The sequence below is a fragment of the Chelonia mydas genome, chromosome 4 (assembly GCF_015237465.2).
Source record: "Chelonia mydas isolate rCheMyd1 chromosome 4, rCheMyd1.pri.v2, whole genome shotgun sequence".
In the NCBI taxonomy this organism is placed as follows: Eukaryota; Metazoa; Chordata; order Testudines; family Cheloniidae; genus Chelonia; species Chelonia mydas.
The window spans coordinates 136,371,913-136,379,288 of record NC_057852.1 but is presented as its reverse complement, the minus strand read 5'-3'; positions in this window follow the sequence as shown (position 1 = coordinate 136,379,288).

Genomic DNA, 7,376 nt, shown 5'->3' with positions numbered 1-7,376 from the left:
GAGGGAGAGATTAGTCCTCCCTACATACAGGGAACTGAGACACAGATTCATGAAGTGAATTACTTAATTCCCCATAGTGAATCATGAATAAATCTCAGAATAGAGCCTAGGAGTTTTGGCCCCTGCCCTGTGCTGTGATCGCTAGACTACACTACTGCAGTACAGTTTCACTTATACTGGACAATCCTTTTTTGTACGTGTCTGAGAATAAAGGAAAACTCTTCAGAGAGCAAATTGTCTGCCATGATTTGTAAATACAGGAGATGCTTTGACCAATTTTGAGATGGAAGGTAACTTTACTTCTAAGAAATTCTGCTAAATTCCCACGTGAGGTTTTTATTTTATTTTTTTATGAGCACAATAAAAGCAAGAAAATGTGTGAGAATCAAGTGTCCAGCATTCAAGCCCTCCCTTTTGTCTTGACAGGTATCTTTGACCACTGTTAAAACAGGTTTCAGAGTAGCAGCTGTGTTAGTCTGTATTTGCAAAAAGAAAAGGAGTACTTGTGGCACCTTAGAGACTAACAAATTTATTTGTTAAAACAGTAAGTCAGTATTCTATGGTAATGTCCCAAAACAATTACCTCTTGGTTGCATACCTCACATGAATTAACAAGGCCTTTGTCACCTTCTGACTGGATTGCTGCAGTGTGTTCAAGATTATTCAGAAACTTCATCTTGTGCTCACTAAGGCTGTCTGCTTGCTTAGCATGTTTTTTCTCATATGGAGCAAATTGTGCCTGTGCTCTGTTGATTGCATTGGCTTCCAATTTGTTTATAGCTGTAATTTCAGTTGTTGACATTGCTCTATTAAGCCCTATATGGGCTTTGGGTCTGGCTATCTTGTGCATTGAGCGCCATCTTTCATAGATTCAAGGCCATTGTGATCGTCTAGTCTGACCTGCTGTATAACACAGACCATAGAAGTTCACCAAAATAATTCCTAGAGCAGATCTTTTAGAATGACAATCAATCTTGATTTGTAAATTGTCCGTAATGGAGACTTCACCTCGACCCTTGGTAAATTGTTCCAATGGTTAATTGTTCTCACCATTAAAAATATATGCCATAGTTCTAGTCTGATTTGTCTAGATTCAGCTTCCAGCCACTGGATTGTGTTATACCTGTCTCTGCTAGATTGAAGAGCCTTTTATTAAATATTTGTTCTCCATGTAGGGGTACTTATAGACTGTGATCAAGTCACATCTTAACCTTCTCTTTAAATTAAATAGATTGAGCTCCTTGAGTCTATCACTATAAGGCATGTTTTCTAATCTTCTAATCATTCTCATGGACTTTTCTTGAACACTCTCCAATTTATCAACATCCTTCTTGAATTGTGGACACCAGAACTGGACACAGTATTCCAGCAGTGGTCACACTGGTGACAAATACAGAGGTAAAACAGCCTCTCTGCTCCTACTTGAGATTCCCCTTGTTACATACTATACCTTGGGGGAGCATCTTGTCACCCCCATATTCCTCATTTGTATATAATTGTGATATTGCATATAAAGCATGCCATGTGAGATATCAGAGAAAAGATTATGATCAGCTGAAAGTCACTGTTCTTTCTAAATATGTATATCATTAATGCACATGAAGTTATGAGAATTTTGTTGTTTGGTTGTCACCAAAACATGCTGTAAATTGGGGAATTAGCCAGATATTAGCTCCCCAGAGGCAACAACAAGGAAAGTAACCAACACCCAGGTGGGGTGTCAAACAACCCATCCACAGCCATTGTCCAGCAAGGGAGTTACAACTTAATGACTCACCTGCATAAGGCCACACCAGGGGAATTGCTCAACCTTGCCTTGGGATTCAGCAATGCCCACCAGACCTGCCTAGACATGTGTTCTCCAAGCACATGGGACTGAGGATATAAAACAGAACACGGGGCCCAACCTTGGCCTTTCTCATGCCTCCACCTATGCTGCAAGCAACAAGGACACTGAGAAGACTTAAGACTCCAACAGATGGTATTGGCCCAGATTTCAAGGGTGAAACCTGTATACTATGAACTGCAATTTCCAGTGGGGTGAGAAAAACTGCTTAATCTAGATATTGCCCAGTCTAATAGGGTTGAAAATTTAGACTGCATGCTTTATGTTTTCTTTTGGTAACTAACGCTGACTTTTTGCCTATCACTTAAAATCTATCTTTTGTAGTCGATAAATTTGTTTAACTGTTTATCTTTACCAGTGAGTTTGCCAGAAGCGTGTGGTAAATCTGCTCAGGTTTGCAAAGGCTGCTGTATATCCACTTTCCATTGATGAAGTGGTGAACCAATTAATTAATTTGTGCAAGATGGTATATTCCTAAGGTACAGCGATAGAAAGTGGGGGGATTTGGCTGGTGCCCTTCTCTATGTGATTCATGAGTGGCTCTGGGAGCATTCATGCAAACTAGCTGGGCGTGGGGCTCAACATGCTGTGGTGCTGAATGATCACAAGGCCTGGATGGGTTTGCTGCTTGTCACTAGCAAGGCATTGTGAGAGACAGCCCAGGCAGGAGAGAGTTAAGGGGAAACAGTGGTCCCATGGTCCCACACTGCACCCTTGGGATCCCGTCACACCCCTGTTTTTGCATATAAGGATTGTGTTAGACCTTTTGGCTACACTGTTGCACTAGGAGCTCATATTCAGCTGATTATCCACCACAATCCCCAAATCTTTTTCAGAGTCACTTCTTTCCCATAGAAGGTGGTCCAATGTTCCATGAAAAGATGAAACCAAAACTCTCCACCACTTACCTAGCCAGCAGTTCACTTCCAGAATCTTCTGCCTTCTGTCTTCCTTTGCTTGTGGGATAGGAGGATCTCAGAGAAGGTCGCTTAGACATTCTTCTTCTTCAGCACACTTCAAAATTCTCTGAAGTCCGCTACTAGCTGTGAGATATCCCACAATGTAGCATCTTAAGTGTCGATATGAACCATCACCCCTGGCTCCTTTTGCATCAACTTCAAAAGCCTATCCAATCTTTGAATGATGTCTCATGTCTTGGTTCCGGGGGTGAGTGGAGAGTTGAGATGAGATGGCATTGTTCTTGCTGGCAGTCCACAGATTAGTATCGTCAGGGACAGGGTCAGGGGCTTCAGTTCTGGAATATGCGTCCTCTGTTTTTTCCTGCAGGCTCTTTTTTTCTTCTTCTTTTTCTTCCTCTCTAGGACACATTGGAGAGCACTCGGATCACTCAGGCTCTCTCCCAAATGGCTAGATTGCAGGGGAAGATTTAGTGACTGCTGTGGGTTGGGGAATTCGTTTTGCTTACTCGCTCCTTTGCAAACTTCAGTACAGTAAAAGCTGTGTTATCTGGCACTTTACTAACCGGAAAGCTCTATAAACTGGCATTTCTGATTGTCACCATGCATCCCATGCGTCACCTAATTCAGGACAAACTGCTGAGAAACTGGCGGTTATTCTCCCATAAGATATACCAAACCAGCAACAAAAGTAAACTTCTATTTCACCACACTGCCTAACAAGAAGTCAGAAAAGCAGTCTCCTTAGGCATTCCACTCTTGTATCACCACCAAAAAACACTAGACTTAATGATGAGTGGTTATTTAAAACCAATTTAATCAAATAAAAGGGTTCTTCTGATCAGCCACATACCCAGGTCAGTATATAACTCAGGTCTTACTCAATAATCAGGCTGTTGCCAATCCTTTAGTATCTAAAATCTAAAGGTTTATTTGTAAAAAGAAAGAAAGAAAGGTGAAAGTTAAAATTGGTTAAAGGAATCAAATACATACAACAATTGCAAAGTTCTTGGTTCAGACTTGTAGCAGTGATGGAATAAACTGCTGGCTTGTTAAGTCTTTGGTTGCTTCCAAATCATTGGAAGGTCCTCAGTCCCTTGGTTCGAATGCTCCCATTAGTGTAAGTCCATAGTCCAGAGGTTTGAGCAGGAAAGAGGCAAAATGGAGATGTTTCAAGGGCCTTTTATAGCTTCTGCCAAGTGAAGGGAATCCCACTGTTCTCACTGTGGAAAATTACAGGTAACAAGGTGGTGTTTGAAGTCACATGGGCAAGTCACATGTCCATGCATGATTTTGCTTAGTCATAGCAGAAGCCATTACCCGTACTCCAATTAGAACGTTCATAGGAAAGTCAATTAAGTGTAGATAGGCGTCTTCCATGGTCCCCTGAGAGTCAAGTGTTTTTTGATGGGCCATTCAACTTGCATAGTTCCTTCACAATGTGCTGGCTAAACACCTTGTTGGTGTTTCCACATGAGCAAACATTTGAAATACAGGTACATAGTTAATACTCATAACTTCAGATACAAAAATGGTACAGGCATAGAAATAGCATAAACATATTCAGCAAATCATAACCTTTCCATAGACACCTTACGTGACACACTTTGTATAAGATTTGTTGCAATTATATAACAGGGGTAGCAACAGTGATCTACATGGCCATATTTTAATCAGATAATGTCATAATGATCTTCGCTGAAAGTCCAGTTTAAAGTCTGGGTGCCGCGGGGCTGGCAGGCTGCCTACCTGGTTCCGTGTGGCTCCCGGGAAGCGGCGACATGTCCCTGCTGCTCCTAGGTGGCAGAGCGGACACCAGGGTTTTGGAATGCGGGAGTGGGTGTGGGGCATGGGCTCTGGGAGAGAGTTTGGGTGTGGGAGGGGGCTCAGGGCAGGGGGTTGGGGTGCAGGAGCCGGTGTGGGATGCCGGATCCGGGCGGCACTCACCACGGGATTTGAAATAGGTTATTTAATTTACCATGGAAACTTAGTAATTTGCACTAATCACGTCAATGAAAAGTTCTGCTTCAAAATCAATGGCACAGTAAGGAGACGCATTTCAAATGACAGTAAAAGCTTTCTTATTTGGCATGTTGGGGAAATGTGGGGTGCCGATTAATAAAAAAATTCTGATTTACTAAGAGGGAGTGAGTTTGGGTGCGGGAGAGGACTCAGGGCTGGGCCACGGGAGGGGGAGCAGGCTCTGGGAGGGAGTTTAGGAGCAAAGTGGGCTCAGTGAATGATCCCAATGAAATATATGTTGGCGTCTCCTGGAGACAGAGGCTGGTTCCCAACGCCTGTGATGACTTTGCCCGTCTCTTGCACCCAGCAGCAGAGCCCCTGGGTCCCCGCAGGATCAAGCCCTTAATACAGTGCATGACCTATTGTGCCACATTTATTAAGCATGACCTCAAAAATTAGATTTTACCCTGATTCTTTCTTTATATACAAAGGGCAGGGGGCCAATGCCCCCTGTGCTCCTGCTGCGGGTTACCCCCCAATGCTGCAGATGATCTGGCACCCATGTCCCCAGGCCATACTCACCATGCCGGGTACAGCAAGCTGGCTCAATGAATACCTTGTATAAATGTTCTGCCTTGTACTTCAGTGGAGTAAGGGGAGTGATTTTTATATATCAACTGTGCACTAGACCTTGGTTATGCACTGACAATGATTGCTTTGTGCTTTCCATGTTTTATAGCTGACAGTGTGGCCTTCACCTCATCCTCCACATCAGTGGAGAGGCTGTCCCAGATTAGAAGAAGACAAAGGAGAACATGTGATGACACGTTTAATGAGATTATGAAGGCCTCCGGGACAGCCAACACCAAGCAGAGAGTGTGAAGGATTTCTCTCTCTGAAAAACTGGACATGGATACTGCAAGCAGGAGAGAAGCCCAGGAGCAGGAGCATGGCCTGCAGCAGGAGATGCTGGGGATCCTGAAGGAACAAACAAGACATGTTGAGGCGTCTGGTCAACCTTCAGGAGAAACCACTTGAGACTAGACTCCCTCTGCAGCCCCTCAACAACAGCTTTCCTGCATCACCATATTCCCCCTCTGAAGGAGGTATTTTGCTTTGAATGTTTTGAGATACCTTAATAGAGGCTCACAGAAAAACCTCACACAGCAGTGTGACTACCTGACAGATCAGAAGGACCACAGATGAAACAAAAACTGAGTGCGAGTGGTAGATATAATTTTCTATCCATTACAGGGTGCCTGAGTTTGTTTGTAAATAAAGCTTGATGCCTGTATTTGAGTGAGATCCACCCCACACATCCTACAACCGCTCGGCCAGCGTTTACAGGATGTTAAATACTGAGTGTTTGATATTAAATGTTAATTGTGTGATGGTTTTGGGGATGATGTGTATAAACAGGGACTAGGATAGGATGGACCAGCAAATTTATTTTCACTTGTTAAAAGAAACAGGTTCAACTGTAAAGATGAAATGTCATGTCAGCTAGTTCTATCTTTGTAATTCTTTTAAGGAATGTTGTCCTGTATAAAACTTGGTGTTTTTGGTCTACCCACTGTAGAATAATAGTAATGTCCAACTTATTCTAGGACATACATAAATAAAATGGACACATATTGCATTGGCAGGCATATCATATACTCAGATGCCAACACATACCAAGGGGAAATGAGATGACTCAGAAGACAGGAAGTGGGACTGGGAGCCTTTCACCTTTAAACTTTCTAGTTTAAGTCCAGTTTCTAGTGGACAGTTGCACACGTCACTTACATCAACATCACAGCCGGCTGCATAGGAAAAAAAGGCATGAATGCAATTATCTTGGAGAGTATGAACCTGATTCACAGCTCATTGAAGTCAATGGAAAGACTCCCATTACATTCAACAGGCTTTGAATCAGGCCTAAACTACAGCCCCATACCTAGAAGAGATCCCTAGATCAGAGCTGAAGCACATTGGCAGAGTAGTACGAGCAAAGCATGCATTGCTATTTCCTGTGATGTACAAGCTCTATGGATAAAAAGAGGACTTAATTCTCCAGGGCTGTCAGGATAGAATCATAGGACTGGAAGGGACCTTGAGAGGTCATCTAGTCCAGTCCCCTGCACTCATGGCAGGACTAAGTATTATCTAGACCATCCCTGACAGGTGTTTGTCTAACCCACTCTGAAAAATCTCCAATGGTGAAGATTCCAAAACCTCGCTAGGCAATTTATTCCAGTGCTTAACCACCCTGACAGTTAGGAAGTTTTTCCTAATGTCCAACCTAAACTGCCCTTGCTGCAATTTAAGCCCATTGCTTCTTGTCCTATCCTCAGAGGTTAGGGAGAACAATTTTTCTCCCTCCTCCTTGTAACAACCTTTTACGTAATTGAAAACTCTTATCATGTCCCCCCTCAGTCTTTTCTTTTCCAGACTAAACAAACCCAGTTTTTTCAATCTTCCCTCATAGGTCATGTTTTCTAGACCTTTAATCATTTTTGTTGCTCTTCTCTGGATTCTCTCCAATTTGTCCACATCCTTCCTGAAATGTGATGCCCAGAACTGGACACAATACTCCAGCTGAGGCCTAATCAGAGCGGAGTGGAACAGAAGAATTACTTCTCGTGTCTTGCTTACAACACGCCTGTTAG